This window comes from Neovison vison, chromosome X (assembly GCF_020171115.1).
Source record: "Neovison vison isolate M4711 chromosome X, ASM_NN_V1, whole genome shotgun sequence".
NCBI classification, from domain to species: domain Eukaryota; kingdom Metazoa; phylum Chordata; class Mammalia; order Carnivora; family Mustelidae; genus Neogale; species Neogale vison.
In genome coordinates this window covers 65,613,695-65,641,333 of record NC_058105.1, presented here as the reverse complement: position 1 = coordinate 65,641,333, position 27,639 = coordinate 65,613,695, and the positions used below count along the sequence as shown (strand labels likewise).

At 38.3% G+C, this 27,639-nt stretch overlaps 1 protein-coding gene across 6 annotated transcripts in view; it reads right to left on the bottom strand.

Annotated features, from left to right (window-relative positions):
• The window catches only part of ATRX (ATRX chromatin remodeler), a 300,930-nt gene that overhangs the window by 249,951 nt on the left and 23,340 nt on the right, over nucleotides 1-27,639 (bottom strand). The window lies entirely within an intron of this gene.

The following is a 27,639-nucleotide window of genomic DNA, read 5'->3' as shown; positions in this document are numbered from 1 at the left end:
ATGACTGAAATTTAAAACTTTTATGTATTCAAAGATACCATTAAGAAAGTGAAGAGATGAGCCATACAACTGAAGAAAACTATTTTCAAATCATACATCTGAAAAGGTATAAATATCCTTTTGCATAATATATATATATCCTTCAAATACGATGGTATATCTTCTTTAAATGCTTTTTACTGGACCCTGGGTGGCTCAGTCCTTAAACAGCTGCCTTTGGCTCAGGCCATGATCCCAGGGTCCTGGTATTGAGCCCTGCCTCAGGCTCCCTGCTCAGCAGGAAGCTTGCTTCTCTCTCTCCCTCTCCCCCTGCTTGTGTTCCCTCTCTCTCACTGTGTCTCTCTCTTTAAAATAAATAAAATATTCTTTAAAAATTAAAAAATAGATTTTTATCTTTTTAATAAATAATTTTTGTAATTTAACAATAAAAAAACAAAGGACCCAATTTAAAAATGGGCAAAGGACATGGGCACCTGGGTGGCTTAGTTGGTTAGGCAATTGCCTCCAGCTCAGGTCACGATTCTGGAGCCCCAGGATCTGGAGTCCCAGGATCAAGTTCAACATCAGGCTCCCTGCTCAACAGGGAGTCAGCTTCTCCCTCTGACCCTCCCCCACCTCAAGCTTGCTGGCTCTCTTTCATTCTCTCTCAAATAAATAAAATCCTAGAAAAAAAATGGACAAAGGACATAGATATACACTTCTCCAAAGAAGATATACAAAGAACCAGTAAACACATGAAAAATGTTCAAGATTATTAGTCATTAGAAAAGTACAAATCAAAACCACAAGATACTATTTTACACTCATTAGGGTGGATATAATAATTTTTTAAATGAAAAGTAAGGGTTGGCAAGGGTGTAGAGAAACTGGAATCACACTATAGAGATAATCCCTGCATTGTGTTAAGTCTCATTTGTGGAAATAGTGTTTTAAACATACCAACACCAACTATTTAAAAAGGCAACATTTATCAATCCTTTTGTAAAGTGAACAATCTTCCTAAGGCAAAACCACACACATTAACTAATCATCAGTTTTATAACTGTGAACTATTACGAATGATATTTTTTATTAAATCTAGACATGGTTGTCACTCTCTTCCTCTCTCTACCAAAATATGAAGCTGACTCAACCAGTACTACATACTAAATAAGCCCTTAAAGCCATCCTTTAGGAATGGTTAAAAATCTCTACTGAGAAACAATGTGTTCAGCCTTCATGCTTATAGTCACACAATTTTTTTTAAAGATCTTATTTATCCATTTGACAGACAGAGATCACAAGTAGGCAGAGAGGCAGGCAGAGAGAGAGAGAGAGGAGGAAGCAGGCTCCCTGTGGAGCAGGGAGCCCGATGCGGGGCTCGATCCCAGGACCCTGGGATCATGACCTGAGCCAAAGCAGAGGCTTTAACCCACTGAGCCACCCAGGTGCCCCAAAGACAAAGCTTTTTTTTTTTTTTTTTAATTTGACAGAGAGAGATCACAAGTAGGCATAGAGGCAGGCAGAGAGGCAGGCAGAGAGAGAGAGAGGAGGAAGCAGGCTCCCTGCTGAGCAGAGAGCCTGACAAGGGACTCGATCCCAGGACCCTGAGATCATGAACTGAGCCGAAGGCAGCAGCCCAACCCACTGAGCCACCCAGGTGCCCCTAAAAATATTTAATTCTTCCTGTAAACTAATCACATCATCGATGACAAGATTTTAGACAAGTTTTGAGCCTTAATTTCAGTATTTGAGTCCTAATGTCAGTATTCATAACTACAGGCTAATTTCTTTCCCTTGGATATTTTACTATATTTTTTTTCCATGAGGAACTGTAGAATTCCAAATATTTTATGTGTATTCTTTTGTACTATTATTTTGGAGATATTGATGCACAGAGGAACTAGCCTCTTTTTTTTTAAGATTTTTATTTATTTTTTATTTATTTGATAGACAGAGAGAGATCACAAGTAGGCAGAGAGGCAGGCAGAGAGAGAGGGGGAAGCAGGCTCCCCGCTAAGCAGAGAGCCCGATGTGGGGCTCGATGCCAGGACCCTGAGATCATGACCCGAGCTGAAGGCAGAGGCTTAAACCACTGAGCCACCCAGGCGCCCCACTAGCCTCTTTTTAAATTAAATTTTTTTTAAAGATTTTATTTATTTATTTGTCAGAGAAAGAGGGAGAGAGAGCGAGCACAGGCAGACAGAGAGGCAGGCAGAGGCAGAGGGAGAAGCAGGCTCCCTGCCGAGCAAGGAGCCCAATGTGGGACTCGATCCCAGGACGCTGGGATCATGACCTGAGCCGAAGGCAAGGCAGCTGCTTAACCAACTGAGCCACCCAGGCGTCCCTAAATTAAATTTTTTATCATGAGATAAATGTAGATTCACATGCAGTTTTTTTTTTTTTTAGATTTTATTTATTTATGTATCAGAGAGAGAGGGCGAGAGAGCAAGCACAGGCAGACAGAGTGGCAGGCAGAGGCAGAGGGAGAAGCAGGCTCCCTGCAGAGCAAGGAGCTCGACGCGGGACTCGATCCCAGAACCCTGGGATCATGACCTGAGCCGAAGGCAGCTGCTTAACCGACTGAGCCACCCAGGCGTCCCTCACATGCAGTTTTAAGAAAGCTTCTGTGTATTCATTACCCACTTTCCTTCAATGATAATTTCTTACATAACTATTTTTCACTTTCAATTCATTCGTCTACCTGTTCCCACAGATGGGCTGCTGTGCTTCAGACACAACAATGGACCACAGAGTCTCTGAAATTTAGTTATACGATCATGGGTATGATCACATTGATCAAAATGGTTTTTCTGGGAAAATGAACAGTAAGTAATTTAAAATTTTTGTTCACATCATGATTGTTTAAAATAGCACAGACAAAAATACTATTATCCAAGCAGGAAAGAGTTACATTATATCTGTTCACAAGATGGCATCTTATATGCAGAAAACCTTAACTGTATCACAAAAATTTCTGAGACAGTTAATAAACAAATTCAGTAAAGTTAGTGGATACAAAATCAACACACAAAACCCAGTTGCATTTCTATACACAATGAACAGTCCAAAATGGAAATTAAGAAACTGATTCCATTTAAAACAGCATTGAAAACAATTAAATATTTTAGAATTAATTTAACCAAGGAGGCTAAAGATTTGTACAGTGAAAATTGCGAAACAGCACTGTTTTCACTACTCAAAATCCCAACGCAATTTTTGCAAAAATAGAAAAACCCATCCTAAAATTCATGGAGAAACTCATTGAATCCCAAAACACCAAAACAATAATGAAAAAGAAGAAAGCTGGAGAGCTCACACTTCTTGATTTCAAAACAAACAGCAGAGCTAAAATAATCGAAACAGTGTGGTCTGGACAAAAGGACAAATACACAGAGCAGTGGAATAGAGAACTCAAAACTAAACCGTTGTTTAGATATGGTCAATGATTTTCAACAGGGGGGTTGAGATATTCAATTCAGAAAGAGCAGTTCTTTCAACAAATAGTGCTAGGAAAACTTTCCACATGCCAAAGACTGAAGCTGGACCCTTGCCTGACATCACATATAAAATTTAACACAAAAAGCATCAAAAAGCTAAACACAGTAGCTAAAACTATTAAAATTTCTGGAAGAAAACATAGGGAAAAATTCTTCATGACATTATATTCCATGAGGATTTCTTGAATACAACAGAAAAAGCACAATGCAACAGAAGAAAAAAAATAGACAAACTGGATTTCATCAAAATGAATACCTTCTGTGCATCAAAGTACACCATCAAGAGAGTGAAAAGACAACCCAGAGAATATGAGAAAATATTTCCAAATCATATATCTGAAATGGTATTCATATCCAGAACATAAGAAAATCCTAGAACTCAACAACAACAAAAATTTAAGGAGTGCCTGGGTGGCTCAGTCAGTTAAGTGTCTGCCTTTGGCTCAGGCCATGATCCCAAGGTCCTGGGATCGAGCCCTGCATCGAGCTCCCTATTTGGCAAGGAGTCCACTTCTCCCTCTCCCTCTGTCTCTTTCTGCTGATCCCCCTGCTTGTGCTCTTTCTCTGTCAAATGAATAAAAAACTTAAAAAAAATTAAAGATAGGCAAATGACTTAAATAGACATTTCTCAAGAAGAAAAGATGTACAAATATCCAATGAGCACACATAAGAGATTCTACATTGCTAATTATTAGGGAAAAGCAAACCAAAACCACAATGAGATACCATTTCACACACATTTATGTTACAAAAAAATGGAAAATAACAAATCCTGATAAGGATGTAGAGAAATTAGAACCCTGAATGTACTGCTGGTAGGAATACTGAACGGTTCAAGCACTGGAGAAAAACAGTATGGTAATACCTCAAAAAGTAAACATGGAATTGCCATATGACCCAGCAATTCCACCTCCAAGTATGTATCTAAAAGAAATTGAAAGCTGGGACTTACACACCAACATTCATACCAGCATTATTTATAAGAACCAAAAGGTAAAAATAACCAAAATCCATCAAAGATAGATAAATAGAAAAATAAAACACAACAGATACATGAAATAAAAGGAATGATATTCCCCAAAAAGGAATGAAATTCTGACACATGCTATAACCTAAATGAAATTTGAAAACCTTATACTAAATGAGTAAGCCAGACACAGCAAAAGAACAAATATTGTATAAATTCCACATAGTTGAGGTTCCTGAAATAGCCAAATTCATAGAAAAGGAAAGCGTATTACAAGGCTGGAAGGGGGAGGTAATACACAGTTACCGTTAATGGAAACAGTTTTGTGTTGAAAATAATGAAAATGTTCTCGAAATGGAGAGTGATAACGATTGTACAAGAATGCCAATGTATGTATCTAAAGGCAATGAATCACACACTTATATGGTTAAAATGGTAAGTATCTTTAAAAACTTTCCAATATCTGAGACAAATATTATAAAGTTATTGGGGGAGTTTGTGTTGCACATGGCCGCTAAAGATAAAAACAAAGAACTGCATTGCTTACACTAGAGAAAATTTGGAAATAACCCAATTATTCACAAATAAACAGAATGAATAGACTGGTCACACAATACAATCCTATATAGCACTTAAATAAATGAACCAGAACCACATGAATCAATATAGACTAAAAACAGTTCAAGTGGGACTTCAGCTTCATTTACAAAATTCTAGGATTATAAAAGTCTGAAGGAAATATCATTAAATTTTAAGTGACATTTATTTTAATAATAAAACAACTTATCTTCATGTAAGCCCACAAAACAAGCCCCAACAAATTAAAAAATATTGAAGTCATATCATACATATATTCTAAACACAACATTCTGAAACTAGAAGTCAACCACAAGAAAAAATCTAGAAAGACTACAAATACATGAAGATTAAATAACATGCTACTGAACAATGAATGGGTCAACCAAGAATCAAAGAAGATATAAAACAGGACATGGAAACAAAGGAAAATGAAAACACAATGGTCCAAAACCTCTGGGAGGAAGCAAAAGTGGTTCAAAGAGGAAAGCTTATACCAATACAGGTATATATCAAGATGCAAGAAAAATCTCAAATAAACAACCTAACCTTAAACCTAAAGGAGCTAATGAAAGAAAAACAAACAAAACCTAAAACCAGCAAAAGAAAATAAAGATTAGAGCAGAAATAAATGATACAGAAACTAAAAACAAAAACAATAAAACAGATCAATGAAACCAGAAGCTGGTTTTTCTAAGATCAACAAAGTCTGGCTAGAGTTTTATCAATTTATCAAGAAAAAAAGAGAAAGGACTCAAATTAATAAAGTCATAAATAAGAGAAAAGAAATAACAACCAACACCAGAGAAATACAAGAGAATATTAAGAAAAATATTAATACCAACAAATTGGACAACAAATCGATTTACAAGACATCTTAAATTCCTAGAAACATATAAATTACCAAAACTGAAACAGGAAGAAATAGAAAATTTGAACAGATGAATAACCAGCAAAGAAACTGAATCAGTAATCAAAAAACTCCCAACAAACACAAGTCCAGGACCAGATGGCTTCACAGGTGAATTCTACCAAACAAGAGCTGGGTGGGGGCGCCTGGGCAGCTCAGTGGGTTAAAGCCTCCACCTTCGGCTCAGGTTATGATCCCAGGGTCCTGATCAGCAGGGAGCCTGCTTCCTCCTCTCTCTCTGCCTACTTGGGATCTTTGTCTGTCAAATAAATAAAATAAATTCTTAAAAAAAAAAAAAAGAGTTGGGCGCCTGGCTGGCTCAGCGGGTTAAAGCCTCTGCCTTCAGCTCAGGTCACGATCCCAGGGTCGAGCCCCGAGTCAGGCTCTCTGCTCAGTGGGGAGCCTGCTTCCCCCTCTCTCTCTGCCTGCCTCTCTGCCTACTTGTGATCTCTCTGTCAAATAAATAAATTAATTAAATCTTAAAAAAAAAAGAGAGTGCATTAATACCTATTTTTCTCATACTATTTCAAAAAAAAAAAAAAAAAGGAAAAGGAACTAAAACCTCTACACTATAAGGCCAGCATTACTCTAATACCAAAACCAGATAAAGACACAACTAAAAAAGAGAACTGAAAGCCAATATCCATGATAAACATAGACGTAAAAATTCTCAACAAAATACTAGCAAGGCAAATCCAACAGTACATTAAAAAAAAAAAAAAAAAAAAAAAAAAAAAAAAGCATTCACCAGGATGCCTGGGTGGCTCAGTCTGTTAAGGATCCACCTTTGGCTCAGGTCACGATCCCAGGCTCCTGGGATCGAGTCCCACATCGGGCTCCTTGCTCAGCAGGGAGCTTGCTTCTCCCTCTCCTTCTGCCTACAACTCCCCCCTGCTTGTGCTCTCTTTCTGCCAAGTAAATAATAATAATAAAATCTTTAAAAAAAAAATCACTCACCATGATCAAGCGGGATTATTCCTGGGTTTCAGGAGTAGTTCAATATTCACAAATCAAGCAACGTGATATATCACATTAATAAGAGAAAGGATGAAAACCATATGATGATTTCAATACATGCAAAAAAAGCATCGACAAAGTATAACATCCATTTATGATATAAACTCTCAACAAAGTAGGTTTAGAGGGAATATACTTCAACATAATAAGGGCCACATACGAAAAGCCCACAGCTAATACCAGTTTCCCCAATGGAAAAATGGGGAAAAAACTGAGAGCTTTGCCCCTAAGGTCAGGAACTAGATAGGGATGTCCACTCTCACCACTTTTATTCAACAAAGTACTGGAAGTCCTAGCCTCAGCAATCAGAGAAGAGAAAGAAATAAAGGGCATCCAAATTGGTAAGGAAGAAGTAAAATTCACCATTTGCAGATGACATGATACTCTCTACAGGAAACCCAAAGATTACAAACACACACAAAAAAAAATTGCTAGAGCTAATACATCAATTCAGTAAAGTCGCAGGATACAAAACCAACATACAGCAATCTGAATTTCTATATATCAATAATGAAGTAGGAGAAGGAAAAATTAACAATCTCATTTACAATTGCACCAAAAATAAGACACCTAGGAATTAACAACAAAGTGAAGCACCTGTACTCTAAAAACTATACAACACTGATGAAACAAATTGAAGAGGACACAAAGAAACAGAAAGATATTCTATACTCATGGATTAGATTAACAGATATTGTTAAAACGTCTATACTACCCAAAGCAAACCACACATTTAACGCAATCTTTACCAAACTACCAACAACACTGATTTTTAAAACCAAATCTTTGCTTTTTTTAAAGTAAGCTCTGCCCAACATGGGGTTTGAACTCAGAGCCCAAAAATGAAGAGTCCCATGCTCTACTGACTGACCTAGAAAAGCACTCCAGTAGCATTTTTCACAGAACTAGAACAAAAAAATCTTAAAAATTTGTATGGGACCAAAAAGACCCCAAATAGCCAAAGCAATCTTAAAAAAGAAAAATAAAGCCAGAAGTATCACAATTCAGGATATCAAGTTATATTACAAAGCTGTAGTTCTCAAAACAGTATGATACTGGCACAAAAATAGAAACACAGAACAGAACAGAAAACCCAGAAATAAACCCACAACTATATGGTCAATTAATCTTCAACAAAGCAGGAAGGAATATCCAATGGGAAAGGACAGTCTCTTCAACAAATGGTGTTGGGAAAACTAGACAGGTACATGCAAAAGAATGAAACTGGACCATTTTCTTACACCACACACAAAGATATTTCAAAATGGATAAAAGACCTAAATGGGAGATAGGAAACCATTAAAATCTCAAAAGAAAGCACAGGTAGTAAAGTCCCTGATACCAGCTGTAGCAACTAGATAGGTCTGAGCAAAAATAAACTACTGGGCTTCATCAAAATAAAAAGCTCCTGCACAGCAAAGGAAAACATCAACGTAAAAAAACTAAACGTGGGCGCCTGGGTGGCTCAGTGGGTTAAGCCGCTGCCTTCAGCTCAGGTCATGATCTCAGGGTCCTGGGATCAAGTCCCGCATCAGGCTCTCTGCTCAGAGGGGAGCCTGCTTCCTCCTCTCTCTCTCTCTGCCTGAGTCACTCTGCCTACTTGTAATCTCTCTCTGTCAAATAAATAAATAAAATATTAAAAAAAAAACTAAACGTAAAAACAACATAAAAAAACTAAAAGGGAACCTAATGAATGGGAGAAGACATTTGCAAATGACATATCTGATAAAGGGTTAATATCCAAAATACATAAAGAACTTATACAAATCCAAAACCAACTAATCCAATTTAAAAATGAGCAGAAGACATGAATAGACATTTCTCCAAAGAAGACATTCAGATGGCCAAAAGACAAAAAAAAATGATGCTTATTGTCACTCATCATCAGGAAAATGCAAATCAAAACTATAATGAAATATGAACTCATACCTGTCAAAATGGCTAAATTCAAAAACAGAAGAAAACAGTGGCAGCAAGGATGTGCAGAAAAAGGAACCCTCATGCATTGTTGGTGGGAATGCAAACTAGTACAGCCACTCTAGAAAACAGTAAGGAGGTCCCTCGAAAAGTTAAAAATAGGGGCGCCTGGGTGGCTCGGTGGGTTAAAGCCTCTGCCTTCAGCTCAGGTCATGATCCCAGGGTCCTGGGATCCAAGCCCCACATGGGCCTCTCTGCTCAGCAGGGAGCCTGCTTCCCTTCCTCTCCCTCTGCCTGCCTCTCTGCCTACTTGTGATCTCTGACAAATAAATAAATAAAATCTTTAAAAAAGAAAAAAGTTAAAAAAATAGATCTACCTATGATTCAACAATCACACTACTGGGTATATACTCAAAAAATACAAAACACGAAAATAAATAAATTGGAAAAAAAAAAAAAGAATGTAAACACCATGAAAGCAAAGATCTTTCTTTGCTTCACTGATATACCTCAAACACCTAGAACAGTACCTAACATAATAGTAAATGCTCAATAAAACCTTTTGATAGACTGAATTGTGATTTGTATAAACTAGATACTTATATTTTCCAAGACTAGGTTAAAATAAAGTCATGTTTTCCCATCAGTGATCAAAAAAAAAATACAAAACACTAATTCAAAGGGATACATGTACCTCTAGATTTATAGAAGCATTATTTACAAGAGCCAAGGTATGGAAGTAGTCCAAGTGTTCATCAACTGATGAATGGATAAAAAAGATGTGGTGTATGTATGTGTCTGTGTGTGTGTATATATACACACACATACACATATGTACACACATATAAAATGAATTACTCATCCAAAAATAAGAATGAAATCTTGCCATTTGCAATTACATGAGTGTAGCTGGAGTATAATGCTGAGCAAAGTTAAGTCAGAGAAAGACAAATACCATATGATTTCACTCATATGTGGAATTTAAGAAATAAAACAAACAACATGAATTTAAGAAATAAAACAAACGAGCAAAGGGAATATAAAAGAGAGAAAAATTAACAGACACTTAATTGCAGAGAACAAACTGACATTTACCAGAGAGGAGATGAGTGGAGGAATGGGTTAAATAGGTGATGAGGACTGAGACATGCACTTGTGATGAGCATCAGGTAATATACAGGGGATTGTTCAATCAGTATATTTCACACTTGAAACTAATGTTAAACTGTATGTTAACTAACTAGAATTAAAATTAAAACTTTATTTTTTTAATAAATGGTCACTCCTCAATCAGGAAAAGTAAGTAAGATTTTTATTTATTATTTGACAGAGAGAGAGAAGCAGCATAAGCAGGCGGAGGGGCAGAGGGAAAGGAAGGAAGCAGGCTCCCCACTGAGCAAGGAGCCTGATACAGGACTGGATTCCAGTACCCTGGAATCATAACAGGAGCTAAAAGCAGACACTTAACCCAATGAGTCACCCAGGTCCCTCTAAAATTACAAGTTTAAAAGAGAACAACGTATCTTGCAAGAGATGCCCGAGCAATTCCTTCATCCTAGGTGGGGCTGGTCTGTATCTCCTGGTCCAGTGGAATAGGAATTGGGATCAGAAGGTGTCAAGCAAAGTACACTTCCCAAGACCAAGTGCCCTGCTTCCTTCACCAGAACCTGTTCCTCATGCCCACCATGGCTACAATTCAGCAGTTTGTAGGAAGATGGTCTTAAGAAATATATGAAGAGTAGACTTTCATGAATATATGAAGGAAGTACGAATGGGAGTGACACTGTGAAAAATGGGCACAATGGCCAAGCCAGATTGTGTCACACATCCGATAGAGAATCTATCACTATAAAAACTGAGAGCACTTTAGAAGTTTTCTCATAAACTGGGAAAGAAGTTTGAGGAAACTTCAACCAATGGCAGAAAAACTCAGAATGTCTTCAACTTTACAAATAGCACATTGGCTTAACACCAGGACAGACTTAGAAGGAAAGCACAATAAGAAAAGTGGAAGATAAGGGTATTAATAATGGAATGTATTATGAACAAAGTCACTGGGATGTATAAAAAGGTATAACAAAAATCTCACCATCACCTTAAAGTAATTAGCTGTTAAAATAAACAAGTTCCGTTCAATGAGCAAATGCATCTTTTTTTACTGCATTACTGTGTTCAATTATCTTACAAATATTTTACATGCAATTATCCAAGAAACGACTTTATTAGGATCATCCCTTTGGTTAGCTGATAAATGTGTGCTAAAAAAAATAAATAAAGCAATGTAAAACACATTACTTCACTCTGACTCCCTTACAGTAACTTCTGAAAAAATATGAAAGATATGAACATTTTCATCTAAAAAGTAAATAAAATACCTGAAGAAATGAATATGAAACTAACTTTATTAAATGCTACAAAATGTTAAACATGGGGGGTTGCCTATGAAATATTTAAGGGAAAAATGACTGCTCACTGTAGGACAAGGTGCTATGAAATACACACTCTCATATGTCCAGTGGTAACACAGTGATTTAGAAAATAACTTGGCAAAAAGCCTTTGATCTTATCTTGAATAACTCTGCCTATATTCAATCTAGACAAAGAAAATATAAAAATACAACAATTATAAGAACATATTACAAGCAACTATATACACCAGCAAATTAGACAAATCTGGAAGAAATGGATGCATTCCTAGAGATGTATAAACCACCAAACTGAACCAGGAAGAAACAGAAAACCTGAACAGACCCATAACCAGTAAGGAGATTGAAAATGTAGTAGAGTGGTGTTAAGTCAAGTGGTTGTGTCAGGGAAAGAAGCAGCCACCTGCTAGGAAGGGTCAGCCTAAGAGTACTGACCCAGCATGGCTTCTATACCTGTCCCTCTTCATAGTCCAACACCTGGAACCTGGATCTGTCTGCCATTCCCTGGATCATGGCTGAAAGTACTTGGCCAGACTGTGGACAGAGTAGGCTGAAGATTGTATATTGAGAGCCACAGCCTGACCCAGCTCATAGTCTATACTCAGCAATGGCTAGGTCACTTCTTCCACCACATTTGCCTGCTGCAGCGAGGCCAGGTCCCCCTCACAAATGAGCCTGTCACCCCCATTAGCCTCTTACCTGAGCTCATCCAGCTCAGTGGCTGTCATGTGCTCTGTGAGCACCGCCTTGAAGCATCTCAGCCAAGACACCATACCCCCGTACAGTGCCTGGTCCTCGCATCTACCATGGAAGCTCCCAGAGAAGTACAGGGCCCTCAGGCCCTGCTGGCCTGGCTCCCCATGCTCCTGTGTTAATGCCATTGCTGCCTTCACACCCCAGCCCCATGCTCCATGTACTTTTAAGAGATGGGGCCAGCATTACACTGATCCCCAAACCAGACAAAGACCCCATCATAAAAGAGAATTATAGACCAATATCCTTGATGAACACAGATGTGAAAATTATTACCAAAATACTAGGCACCAATAGGATCCAACAGTACATTAAAACAATTATTCACCATGACCAAGTAGGATTTATTCCTGGGCTGCAAGGTTGGTTCAACATCCGCACATCAATCAATCTGATACAATGTGATATAATGTAATACAATACATTAATAAAAGAAAGAACAAGAACCATATGATACTTTTAATAAATGCTGAAAAACCATTTGACAAAGTACAACATCCTTTCTTGATCAAAGCTCTTCAGAGTGTAGGGAGAGAGGATACATACCTCAGTATCATCAAAGCTATCTATGAAAAACCCACAGCGAATACCATCCTCAATGGGGAAAAACTGAGAGCTTTTCCACTAAGGTCAGGAACACAGCAAGGATGTCTACTATCACCACTGCTATTCGACATAGTACTAGAAGTCCTAGCTTCAGCAATCAGACAACAAAAAGAAATCAGCAAAGAAATAGTCAAACTCTCACTCTTTGCAGAGGATATGATACTTTCCATGGAAAACCCAAAAGACTCCACTCCAAAACTGCTAGAACTTGTACAGGAACTCAGTAAAGTGTCAAGATATGAAGTCAACGCACAGAAATCAGTTGCATTTCTATACACCAACAAGACAGAAGAAAGAGAAATTAAGGAGTCAATTCCATTTACAATTGCACCCAAATCGTAAAATACCTAGGAGTAAACCTAAACAAAGAGGCAAAGAATCTATACTCAGAAAACTATAAAGTACACGTGAAAAAAACTGAGAAAGATACAAAGAAATGGAAAAACTTTCCATGCTCATGAACTGGAAGAACAAATATTATGAAAATGTCTATGCTACCTAAAGCAATCTACACATTTACTGCAGTCCCTATCCAAATACCACCCATTTTTTTTTTCAAAGAAATGGAACAAATAATCCTAAAATTTATATGGAACCAGAAAAGACCCCAAATAGCCAAGGGAATGTTGAAAAAGAAAGCTAAAGTTGGTGGCATCACAATTCCAGACATTAAGCCCTATTACAAAGCTGTAATTAAGAAAGCATGACAAATAGCATGGAGGACATGGGGAGTTAGAGAGAAGAAGGGAGTGGGGGAAATTGGAAGGGGAGGTGAATCATGAGAGACTATGGACTCTGAAAAACAATCTGAGGGGTTTGAAGTGGCGGGGGGGAGGGTGGGAGGTTGGGGTACCAGGTGGTGGGTATTATAGAGGGCACGGATTGCATGGAGCACTGGGTGTGGTGAAAAAATAATGAATACTGTTATGCTGAAAATAAATAAATTTAATTGGAAAAAAAAAAGAAAGTATGGTACTTGCACAAAAACAGACATATAGATCAATGGAACAGAACAGAGAGCCCAGAAATAAACCCTCAACTCTATGGTCAACTAATCTTCGACAAAGCAGGAAAGAATGTCCAATGGAAAAAAGACAGTCTCTTCAACACGTGGTGATGGGAAAATTGCACAGCCACATGCAGAAGAATGAAACTGGACCATTTCCTTACACCACAAACAAAAATAGACTCAAAATGGATGAAAGACCTCAATGTGAGACAGGAATCTGACCAAATCCTTGAGAACACAGGCAGGAACCTCTTTGACCTCAGAAACACCAACTTCTCCCTAGACACATTACCAAAGGCAAGGGAAGTAAGGGCAAAAATGAACTATTGGGACTTCATCAAGATCAAAAGCTTTTGCACAGCAAAGGAAATAGTCAACAAAACCAAAAGACAACTGACAGAATGGGAGAATATATTTGCAAATGACATATCAGATAAAGGGCCAGTATACAAAACCTATAAAGAACTTATCAAACTCAGCACCCAAAGAACAAATAATCCTATCAATAAATGGGCAGAGGACATGAACAGACACTTCTGCAAAGAAAACACTCAGATGGCCAACAGAAACATAAGAAACATAAGAAAGTGCTCCACATCACTCAGAATAAGGGAAATACAAATCAGAACCACAATGAGATACCACCTCGCACCAGTCAGAATGGTTAAAATTAACAAGTCAAGAAATGACAGATGCTGGCAAGAATGCAGAGAAAGAGGAACCCTCCTACACTGTTGGTGGGAATGCAAGCTGTGCAGTCACTCTGGCATACAGCATGGAGGTTCCTCAAAAAGTTGAAAACAGAGCTACCCTATGACCCAGCAATCGCACTACTTGGTATTTACCCTAAAGATACAGATACAGTGATACAAAGGGGCACATGCACCCAATGTTTATAGCAGCAATGTCCACAATAGCCAAACTATGAAAAGAACCTAGATGTCCATCAACAGATGGATAAAGAAGATGTGGGGTGTGTGTGTGTGTGTGTGTGTGTGTGTGTATACACACACAAAACAATGGAATTCTATGCATCCATCAAAAATGAAATCTTACCATTTGCAATAATGTGGGTGGAACTAGAAGGTATTATGCTGAGCGAAATAAAGTCAATCAGAGAAACACAATTATCATATGATCTCCCTGATATGAGGAAGTTGAAAGGCAGAGTGGGAGGTTTGGGGGTAGGGAAGGAAAAAATGAAACAAGATAGGATCAAGAGGGAGACAAACCATAAGAGACAATCTCACAAAACAAACTGAGGGTTACTGGGGCGAGAGGGGGTATGGAGAGGATGGTTGGGTTATAGATATTGGGGAGGGTATGTGATACGGTGAGTGCTGTGAAGTGTGTAAGCCTGACGATTCACAGACCTGTAACCCTGGGGCAAATAATACATTACATGTTGATAAAAATAATTAATAGGGGAAAAAATCCCAAAAATGCCAAAAAAAGCAAGTTGTGAAATAATATGTACTTAATGGTGTCAAACTCATAAAGCTGAAAAATTCTAAATAGTGTTTATGGATGCAGAAAAATTTATCCATACTTGTATATATATATAGAAAATATAAGACCTCACCTCTATCTTCTAATGTTTTATTTCTTTAAAAGAAATCTGAAGCAAATATGACGTAAGATTTCATAAAGCTAGGTGGTAGGTGCAGAAGTATTTATAGTATCTGAAATTTTTCCCAATTAAATAATACATTCAGAGCATGCATGTTCTAAAACTCATTAGTTGTTTACATAGTTGTTTACATTCAATAACTTAAGTCTAAAAATATACTGATGAAGTATTGAGAATGTAAGCTTCATACCTCACTTCTTTTTAGACAGAACAAAAGCATCCTTCTATCCTTCATATATTAAGTTTGATAATAAAAACTAAAGGAAATCTTCAAAAAATTAAGTGTAAGAATTAATGAATTTGCCTCCCTTCTTTATTTAATCAGCATTTATTATATGGCAACTATAAGCATTCAAAACAATCTAATACAAATGCCTTTTTCTGTCACAAGTCACCCAGTCATATGTAGACCAACATATATCTGGACACATTACAAAAGACCAAAGTCAGAAATTTTAAAAGAGCTAAACAAACACTAAAACAGGGACGCTGGCCTTCAGAGCAGTTCTTAAATGGAAAATTTTAAAAGAGATTCCTAAAATAGCAGATTAGTTTACTGTGCCACTCTGGGACATACAAAGACATCCTAGAATATCTTTTTAAAACCAGCGAAAACACTCAAAACCCTCATTATACATCCAATTAAGATTAGTACATGAGCAAAATATTCTAACGAAGGTTCACAGTGTATGAAATCAAAGTTCAAACTGAGAAGCACTGGAACCAGACACTAAGCCTTGTCATAACCAGAAACCTGGGACGTAAATGGTCATTCACAAAAATAAAGCTCATGCAAAACAAAAAATCTCATAACATAAATACAGCTGATAACTCCTAAATCATACCTTATCCAAATCTTAATTATAAATTACTTAAAAAGTAGAGGTTTGGGTACTGGGGTTGCTCAGTCACTTAAGCAGTTGCCAACGGCTCAGGTAATGATCCCAGGATCCTTCAAGTCCCACATCAGGCTCCCTGCTGGACAGGGAGTCTGAATCTCTCTCCTCTGCCCCCACCCCCTTTACGCTCTCTCTCCCAAATAAACAAAATCTTTTTTTTAATTAAGCTTGCTTTTTAAAATAATAAGGAATAGGGAGAGATTATCAAAGTACTCAAAAAATTTCATGGCAACTTTTCAATGGACCAGGCCTTTAACCAATTCACTCCAATGTCTTGAATTTACAATAAATCAATCATGGATATAACTAAACAATGACTCTATAGACAATGACATGAAAACTTCACAAATACATATGACACTAGGAAAAAACGGCTCTCATGGGTGACAGAATAATATCTATTTCACTGCTTTATCCCCCAGTAACCAGCAAAACAACCATCTAACAATTATTTGCTGAATAAACTGAACAATCAAAACAGTCCTTATCTTCTTTCTACTCCTGTATATTTGATACAGTGACAAAAAATATTCCCCTTCCATTTTTTTAACTTTTTATATAAATTCCAGTTACTTAACATACACAGTAATATTAGTATCAGGTATGCGATTTAGGGATTCCACACCAACATATAATACTCAGCACTCATCAAAACTGCACTCCTTAAACACATCACCTATTTAATCCATCCACCCACCCACCTCCACTCTGGTAACCATCCATTTGTTCTCTATAGTTAAGAATCTGTACCTTAGTTTGGTTGTCTTTTTCCCTAAGATCATTTTGAGTCTTATAATCCACATGAGTGAAATTATGACTTATTTTGTGGAGCATAATACCGTCTAGCTCCATCCATGTCGTTGAAAATGGTAAAATTTCATTCTTTTTAATGGCTGAGTCATTATTTCATTGTGTGTATATATACACCACTTTATCTATTAATCAGTCGATGGACATTTGGGCTCCTTCCATAATTTTGCTATTGTAGGTAATGCTGCTACAAACATCAAGGTGCACATATCCCTCTTAGTATTTTTTAATTCCTTGGGTGAACATCTAATAGTACAATTGCACAATCGTAAGGTAGTTCTATTTTTTTTAAAGATTTTATTTATTTAACAGAGATCACAAGTAGGCAGAGAGGCAGGCAGAAAGAGAGTAAGGGAAGCAGGCTCCTTGCTGAGCAGAGAGCCCTATGCGAGGCTCGATCCCAAGACCCTGAGACCATGACCAGAGCTGAAGGCAGAGGCTTTAACCCACTGAGCCACCCAGGCACCCCAAGGTCGGTCTATTTTTAACTTTTTGATGAATCTCCATGCTGTTTTCCAAACTGGCTGCAACCAGTTTGCATTCCCATCAACAGTGTAAGAGGATTCTCCTTTCTCCACATCCCCGCCAAAACCTGTTCATTCCTGTCTTCTTCATTTTATCCATTCTGACTGTGATCATTGCAGTTTTTTTTTTTAAAGATTTTATTTATTTATTTGTCAGAGACAGAGGGAGAGAGAGCAAGCGAGCACAGGCAGACAAAGAGGCAGGCAGAGGCAGAGGAAGAAGCAGGCTCCCTGCCGAGCAAGAGCCCGATGTGGGACTCGATCCCAGGACCCCAGGATCATGACCTGAGCCGAAGGCAGCTGCCCAACCAACTGAGCCACCCAGGCGTCCCGATCATTGCAGTTTTGATTTGTATTTCCCTGATGATAAGTGACATTGAGCATCTTTTCAGGTGGCTGTTAGCCATTTGGTATCTTCTTTGGAAAAATGTCTCATTCATGTCCTCTTGCCCATTTCTTAACTGGATTATTTGTTTTCTGGGTATTGAGTTTTTAAGTTCTTTATAGATTTTGAATACTAACCCATTCTCAGATTGGTAATTTGCAAATATCTTCTCCCATTCCATAGGTTACCTTTTAGTTTTCATTGCTTGCTTCACTGTGCAGAAGCTTTTTATCTTGATAAAGTCCAAACAGTTCATCTTTGCTTTTGTTTCCCTTGCCTCCAGAGACACGTCTAGTAAGAAGCTGCTACAGCCAAGGTCGAAAAGGTTCCTGCCTTTGTTCTCCTCCAGGATTTTGATGGTTTTCTGACTCACATTTAGATCTTTCATCCATTTTGAGTTTATTTTTGTATGGTGTAAAAAAGTGGTCCAGTTTCATTCTTCTGCATGTGGCTGTCCGGTGTTCCCAACATCATTTGTTGAAAAGACTGTCTTTTTTCCCACCAGATATTCTTTTCTGCTTTGTCAAAAATTAGTTGACCATATAATTGTGGGTCCATTTCTGAGTTTTCTATTCTGTTCCATTGATCTATGTGTCTGTTTTCATGCAAGTACCATACTGTCCTGATGATCACTTTGTAATATAGCTTTAAGTCCAGAATTGTGATGCCTCCAGCTTTTTCAAGTTGCTTGCGTTATTTAGTGTCTTTTGTGGTACCATACAAATTTTCTGATTGTTTCTTTCAGCTCTGTGAAAAATGCTGATGGATTTTGAGAGGGATTGCACTGAATGTGTAGATTCACACTGGTTCTTCCAATCCGTAAGTATAGAATGTTTTTCCGTTTCCCTGTGTCATCTTCAATTTCTTTCATCAGTGTTTTGTAGTTTTCAGATTATAGACCTTTTACCTCTTGGTCGGGTTTATTGCTAGACATCTTCTTTCTCCATAAAATTGTAAAAAGGTTTGATTACTTTATTTCTCTTTCTGCTACTTCATTACAAGTGTATAAAAACACAACAGATTTCTGTATGTTGACTTTGTATCCTGGAACTTCACTGAATTCTTTTATCAGATCTAGCAATTTATTGGTCGAGTCTTTTGGGTTTCTATATAAAGTATCATTTCATCTGCAAACAGTCAAAGTTTGAGTTCTTCCTTGCCAATTGGGAGGCCTTTCCTTTTGTTGTCTGCTTACCATGGCTAGGACTTCCAATATTATGTTAAATAATGGTGGTAAGGGTGGACATCCCTGTTTTGTTCCTAAGCATAGAGGAGGGGAAAAGGCTGGTTTTCCCCCACTAAGGATACCATTAGCTGTGGGGTTTTCACATAAGGCCTTTATGATGTTAAGAAACGTTCCTTCTGAACCCTCTTACACTCTTGGTGGGAATGCAAGTTGGTACAGCCTCTTTGGAGAACAGTGTGGAGATTCCTCAAGAAATTAAAAATAGAGTTTCCCTACGACCCTGCAATTGCACTCCTGGGTATTTACCCCAAAGATACAGATGTCGTGAAAAGAAGGGCCATCCGTACCCCAATGTTTATGGCAGCAATGGCCACGGTCGCCAAACTGTGGAAAGAACCAAGATGCCCTTCAACGGACGAATGGATAAGGAAAACGTGGTCCATATACACTATGGAGTATTATGCCTCCATCAGAAAGGATGAATACCCAACTTTTGTAGCAACATGGACGGGACTGGAAGAGATTATGCTGAGTGAAATAAGTCAAGCAGAGAGAGTCAATTATCATATGGTTTCACTTATTTGTGGAGCATAACAAATAGCATGGAGGACAAGGGGCATTAGAGAGGAGTAGGGAATTTGGGTAAATTGGAAGGGGAGGTGAACCATGAGAGACTATGGACTCTGAAAAACAATCTGAGGGGTTTGAAGTGGCGCGGGGGGTGGGAGGTTGGGGGAACCAGGTGGTGGGTATCAGAGAGGGCATGGATTGCATGGAGCACTGGGTGTGGTGCAAAAAATAATGAATACTGTTATGCTGAAAATAAATAAAATAAAATAAATTTTAAGAAAAAAAAGAAACGTTCCCTCTAACCCTACTTTGTTGAGGGTTTTCTTTTTTTTTAAAGATTTTATTTATTTATTTGTCAGAGAGAGAGCGAGTAGGCAGGCAGAGCAATAGGCAGAGGCAAAGGGAGAAGCAGGCTCCCTGCAGAGCAAGGAGTCCGATGTGGGACTCGATCCCGGGACGCTGCTTAACCAACTGAGCTACCCAGGCATCCTGTTGAGGGTTTTTATCAAGAATTGATGTTAGGGGCGCCTGGGTGGCTGAGTGGGTTAAGCCTCTGCCTTTGGCTCAGGTCATGATCTCAGGGTCCTGGGATCAAGCCCCACATAGGGCTCTCTCTGCTCAGCGGGGAGCCTGCTTCCTCCTCTCTCTCTCTGCCTGCCTCTCTGCCTACTTGTGATCTCTGTCAAATAAATAAATAAAATCTTTAAAAAAAAAAAGAATGGATGTTATACTTTGTCAAATACTTTCCTGAATCAACTGAAAGGAGCATATGGTTCTTATCATTTTATTAATGTGGTATATCATACTGATTGACTTAGGAATACTGAACCACTGTCGCAGCCCAGGAATACATGATACTTTGAATGTAGTGCTGGATTCAGTTTGCTAATATTTTACTGAGAATTTTTGCATCCATGTTTATCAGGCATATTGGCCTGTATTTTTCTGTTTTAGCAGAGTCTTTATTTGGTTTTGGTATCAGGATAATACTAGCCTCATAGAACAAATTTGGAAGTTTTCCTCCCATTTCTTTTTTTTTAATAGTTTTGAGAAGAATAGTTATTAACTCTTCTTTTAAAGTTTCATAGAATTCCTCTGAGAAGCCATCTGGCCCTGGACTTTTGTTTGTTGGGAGATTTTTGACTACTGATTCAATTTGTTGCTTATCAGTCTGTTCAACTTTCCTACTTCCTCCTATTTCAGTTTTGGTAGTTTATGTTTCTAGGAATTTATCCACTTCTTTCAGGTTGTCCAATATGTTAGCATAGTTTTTCATAATATTCACTTATTGTTTGTATTACTGTGGTGTTTGTTGTTTCTCCTCTCATCCGTGTTTTATTTTGTTCCTTTACCTTTCCTTTTTGGTAAGTCTGTCGAGGGGTTTATCAATTTAATTGATCTTTTCAAAGAACCAGCTCCTATTTTCATTGATCTGGATTTTTTGTTTGTTTGTTTACTTTCTATATTATTTGTTTCTGTTCTAATCTTAATAATTTCCTGTCTTCCACTGTCTTTAGGCTTCATTTGTATTTCTTTTTCTAACTCCTTTAGGTGTAAGGTTGTTGATTTGAGATTTTTCTTCCTTGAGGTAGGCCTGTATTGCTATTTACCTCCCTCTTAATGCTGCATCCCAAAGGTTTTGAACTGTTGTGTTTTTATTTGTTTCTATGTATGTTTTAATTTATTCTTTGATTTCCTGGTTGACCCATTCCTTCTTTAGTAGCATATTGTTCAACCTCCATGTTTTTAAGCCTTTCCATTTTTTTCTTGTGGTTGACTTCAAGTTTCATAGAATTGTGGTCAGAAAAGATGCATGGTATGTTCTCAATCTTTTTGTACTTGTTGAGACTGGATTAGTGACCCAGTATTTGATCTATTCTGGAAAATGTCCCATGTGCACTTCAAAAGAATGTGCATTCTGCTGTTTTAGGATAAAGTGTTGTAAATATATTTCTTAAGTCCATCTAATCCAGTATGTCATTCAAAGCCACAGTTTCCTAGCTGGGTTTTTTTAGATGGTATGTCCATTGATATTAAGTATAATGTTAAAGTCCCCTGAAACTACTGTATTATTACCAATGAATTCATTTATGTTTGTTACTGTTTTATATATTTGGGTGATCCCATGTTGAGTGCATAAATAATTACAATTAGACCTTCTCTTGGACAGGCACCTTTATTATGATATACTGCCCTATACTGTCTCTTGTTACAGTGTGCTTTAAAGTCTATTTTATTTGATATACGCATAACTATTCTGGCTTTCTACTGACATCCATTTGCATGCTAAATGTTTCTACAACCCCTCACTCTCAATCTGCGGATGCCTTTAGATCTAACATAAATCTCATGTAGGTAGCATATAGATAGGTCCTGTTTGTTTTTTATCCACTCTGATACCCTATATCTTTTGTTTGGAGCTTTTTAAGTCTATTCACATTCAGAATGATTACTAACAGATACACATTTAGGGCCATTTTATTATTTGTCATGGCTTCTGGAGTTTTTCTCTACTACTTTCTTGTCATCATCATTTTTTGTCTCTCCTTCCCACTCAAGAGTCCCCTTTAATATTTCTTGCAGGACTGGTTTAACGGTCACAAACTCCTTTATTGTTTGTCTGGGAAACTCTTTATCTCTCCTTCTATTCTGAATGATAGCCTTGCTGGATAGAATATTCTTAGCTGCAGAATTTTCCCATTCAACATTTTATAGATATCATGCCACTCCATTCTGGCATGCCATGTTTTTGATGAGGAATCTGCAGTGAACCTTATGGGTCTTCCCTTGTCAGTTAAGGATTTCTTTTGTCTTGCTGCTTTCGAATTTTTTTTAATGATTTTTAAAAATATTTATTTTAGAGCACATGTGAGTAGGGGGAGAGGCAGAGGGAAAGAGAGAATCTCAAGCAGACTGCCCACTAAGCACAGAGCCCAACATGGGGCTCCATTTCATGATCCTGAGATCATAATCTGAGCCAAAAACCAAGAGTCAGATGTTCAATCGACTGAGCCACCCAGACACCCAAGATATTTTTCTTCATCACTATATTTTGCAATATTAATTACAATGTTTTGGTATTGGCCCGCTTTTATTGATTTGATGGTAGTTCTCTATGTCTCCTGGATATGAATGTCTGTTTCCTTCCCCAGATTAAGGAAGTTTTCAGCTATTATTTCCTCAAATAAATGTTCTGTCCCCTTTTCTCTTTTGTTCTTCATCTGAGACACCTATGTCACAAACGTTATTACATTTGATGGACTCACTGACTTCCCGAAGTCTATTCTTGTTCCATAATTCTTCTCTCTTTTCTTCAGCTTCATTATTTTACATCATTTTGTCTTCTATATCATTTATTCATTCCTCTGCTTCTTCCAACCTTGTGTTCATTGCATTGAGCCTGTTTCAGGCCTCAGTTACTGCAGTCATCATTTCTGATCCCTTTTTAATTATTTTATCTCTGTGGTACAGGCCCTACTGAAGTCTTCCAGGCTTTTCTCAAGCCCAGCAACTATGGCTATGATTGTTGCTTTCAATATTCTACCAGGCATACTACTTGTATCTGTTTAGCTTAGATCTCTGGCTGTGACCTTATCTTGTTCTTTCAGGTTGGATGAGTTCCTCCATCCTAGCATTTTGTCTATATCTCTGACTTCTGTGTGTTATAAAAGTTATGGTTCCTGCTCCTGAAAGTAAAGGCTTTATGAAGAAGAAGTCATATAGTGTCCAGGGACTGGCACTTAAGGAAGTGTCTGGTATGTGCATGTACACTCTCCTATCGTGTTTTGGCTGCTCTGTCCTTCAAGCAATTGTATGCATAGGCTCTCCTTGCCTACAGTGGGCAGTGTTTGGTCCTTGGCCAGAGTCTGGAGAATTTAAATTAGGTGGGCTCTGGTCTGCTTGTTAAATGAGACCTGATACTACTTTCACTAGAACTGAAGCCCCACAGAAGTCTCTGCTCAGGAGATGTTGAATGGGTAGAGGTTTCTATTAGTCTGGAAAGTGGTTCACCATTCTGGAACTGAGGCAAACTTGACCAAGAAGAGCAGTTCCACCAGAGTGCAGGGGTGTGGGACTTGGTGTAAGAAGGTTAGGCAGCCTGTGTGAGGTGCTGCATTGCTTCCTGCAGGTAGATGTGTATTTATGTTGGGGAACAGGGAAGAGAAAATATGCCAGCCGGTTTCTTTGTCCCCAGAGAAGCTTGTGGTGAATGCTACCTGTGAGGGAGGTGCTCTAAGATCAGCAAATCATCTCCCCATGTCCACCAGGTATTTAAAGGGGTACATGCACTCTGGTGTTTACAGCAGCTCTATCAATAATAGCCAAAATATGGAAAGAAGCCAAATCAACTGATGAATGAATAAGGAAGATGTGGTGTGTATGTGTGTGTGTATACACATAAAATGGAATATTATTCACCCATCGAATTTACTCAGCCTTTGAAAAGAATGAAATCTTGCCATTTGCAATGATGTCGATGGAGCTACAGTATATTATGCTGAGTGAAGTTAAGTCTGTAAGAGAAAAACAAATACCATATGGTTTCACTCATAGATGGAATTTAAGAAAGAAAACAGATGAATGTATGGGAAGGGGAAAAAAAAGAATGAGAGAGAGGGAAACAAACCATAAGAAACTCTTAACAGAGAACAAACTAAGGGTTGATGGAGGAAGGTGGGTGGGGGGGTGGGCTAGATGGGTGATAGGTATTAATTAAGAAGGGCATTTTTGTTAAAAAAATAAAAAATTTAAAAAAAAGAAGGGCATTTTTTATGATGTGCACTGGGTGCTGTATGTAAGTGATGAATCACTAAATTCTACCCCGAAACCAATATTGCACTGTATGTTAACTAACTAGAATTTATTTTTTAAAAGATTTTATTTATTTATTTGACAGACAGAGATTACAAGTAGGTGGAAAGGTAGGCAGAGAGAGGGGAGAAAGCAGGCTTTCTGCTGAGCAGAGAGCCTGATGCGGGGCTCGATCCCAGGACCCTGGGATAATGACCTGAGTCGAAGGCAGAGGCTTTAAACCACTGAGACACTCAGGCACCCCAACTAACTAGAATTTAAATAAAACTTTGAAGGAAAAAAAAAAGCTGCTACCTTTAAACCTCTAGACTTTAAGGCCCACTGGTTGCAATAACTCAACAAAAAAGCATCCCCTTGTATTCCCAGCAAGTGGTATTGGGGAAATGCTCTCCTTGTGAATTCCCCTGTGTCCTCCTGTCTTGCCTTTCTCTTTGACCAGGCTCCCTCCCCTCTGCAGAACCCACAATCTGTTTCTCCCCCAAACCATGTCTCCATACTTCCTACCTTCTTCAGTATGACTTCTCTCCCTTTAGTTGTGGAGTTTGTCAGTATTCCGGCTGATTTCTGGGTTATTTAGAATGATTTAACAGTTATCTAGTTGTGTACAAGGGATGAGACAAGCCTGGGGTCCTCCTAGCCCTCCACTATCTCCTCTCAATTTTTTATATTAAAGATATAACTTATCCTGGCTAACCCTTAAACCATAATCTTATAAAAAAAAGTACTGATCCTGGATTTTATGGGCATTTCTAAATCTGAAGGCTACTCCATATTCCCCGATCAATTATTATAGTCTGCATTTAGGAAAGTATTTAAGAGTTACCAAGACAGGGGCACCTGGGTGGCTCAGCACATTAAGCCTCTGCCTCCGGCTCAGGTCATGATCTCAGGGTCCTGGGATCAAGCCCCCGCATCAGGCTCTCTGCTCAGCAGGGAGCCTGCCTCCCCCTTTCTCTCTGCTTGCTTCTCTGCCTACTTGTGATCTCTCTCTCTCTGTGTGTCAAATAAATAAATAAAATCTTTAAGAAAAAAGAGTTACCAAGACATGACTTGAGTTCCATAAATCTGATCCATGCTTCTGGACTTTGCCCACTCTGATCAAAGTAGGTAACAGAAGTAAACTATTTTATGGCCAAATTCTAACTTATTCTACATTTTTCACTGTAATAAAATCACATAGGTAATAAAGAAATGGAGATCCAAGTTCCAATACAATACAAGTAGTAGACTACTTGAGAAGTCAAATAAGGAATGTTTCATAAAAGAAAGATCAGTAAAAATTATTGAAATTTTATGAAAGACCAGAAATGGTTTACTCTTCTCACTTTTTCCTCACACTCCAGAAGGTATCAGGACTCTTCTAGCAAGTGGAATCTCTGACCTCTAAAGGTCTTATTGTTAAACTGGTTATTGAACTTTAAAAAGAGTCAAAACTATGGACTATGCAAATCCAAAGGGGAAACTACACATTGCAACAAACCAACCTGAGATTAGAAAAAGAAACTTTTCAGGACACCTAGGTGGCTGCCCTTGGCTCAGGTCATGATCCCAGGGTCCTGGGATTGAGTGCCCCATTAGGCTCCTTGCTCAGTGGGGGGCCTGCTTTTCCCTCTGCCTGCCAGAGCCCCTGTTTGTGCTCTAGCTCTCTCTAGCAAATAAATAAAAATCTAAAGAGAAAGAAAGGAAGGGAAGTAAGAAAGGGAGGGAGGGAGGGAGGGAGAGAGAGAGAAAGAGAGAAGGTAAAAAAGAGAGAAAAGAAGGAAGGGAGAGAGGGAAGGAGGAAGGAAGGAAGGAAGGGACAGAACAAAGGAAGGAAGGTAGGGAGAGAAAAAAGGAAGGAAGGAAGGAAGGGAGGGAGGGAGGGAGGGAAAGAGAAAGGAAAGAAGGAAAACTTTTCAGGCCATCTGGGTGGCTCAGTCAGTTAAGCGTCTAATCTACTTTGGCTCAGGTCAGGATCCCATGGTCCTGGGATTGAGCCTCAAATCGGGTGCTCTACTAAGCAGGAAGCCTGCTTCTCCCTCTCCCTCTGCCTGCTGTTCCTCCTGCTTGTGCTCCCTCTCCCTATCAAACCTCTCTCTCCCTGTCAAATAAATAAAATCTTTTTTAAAAAAAAGTTTAAAAAAGAGGGGCGCCTGGGTGTCTCAGTGGGTTAAAGCCTCTGCCTTTGGCTCAGGTCATGATCCCAGGGTCCTGGGATCGAGCCCCACATCGGGCTCTCTGCTCAGCGGGGAGCCTGCTCCCTCCTCTCTCTCTGTCTCTCTGCTTACTTGTGACCTCTGTCAAATAAATAAATAAAATGTTTTTTTTTTTTAAAGTTTAAAAAAGGGACGCCTGTCTGGCTCAGTCAGTTAAGCAGCTGCCTTCGGCTCAGGTCCTGGGATCAAGTCTCACATCCGGTTCCTTGCTCGGCAGGGAGCCTGCTTCTCCCCTTGTCTCTGCCTGCCACTCTACCTGCCTGTGTTCTCTCTCTCTCTCTCTCTCTCTCTCTCTGAAAAATAAATTAATAAAAACACTTTTAAAAAAGTTAAAAAAAGAAAAACTTTTCTGATCGAAAACTATTTAACTGACTAACTGCACACTCTTGGAAAGCCCCCTTAGCCCCTCTGAGCTAAATTGTGGTGATTCTGGTAAATAATTACAACTTAAATAGTAAGGAAACAACTCTGAAGCTTGTGAACAAGTATACAGGAAATCAAGAATATTCCAAATAATTCAGTGTCACAACAATAGAATTGTGGCTTATTTACTCCCGTGAGACTTATGACAGTGATTAAAAAATGTAAAAATCACTTTAAAACATAACAAGTGTCCTTTACTTTCTTGAACAAGATATCTGACACATTATATAAAAATATTCTTACTTTATTATTAGAAAATACATAGAAACATCCTAATGGACGATTAAAAACATAGTGTTACACCAAGAACCCTGAACTGGAAGTGAAATAATTTCCGTTATAATCCTAGAACCAACTAGAATTTTACTAGATGGCTGTTAAAATACCTTCCAGTTATTAAAGGGATCACCAATTCATCCTCATTATTATTATTAAAGGGATCACCAATTCATCCTCATGTTTGATTTTTTTTTATTTTTTTTATTTATTTATTTTCAGCATAACAGTATTCATTTTTTTTTTCACCACACCCAGTGCTCCATGCA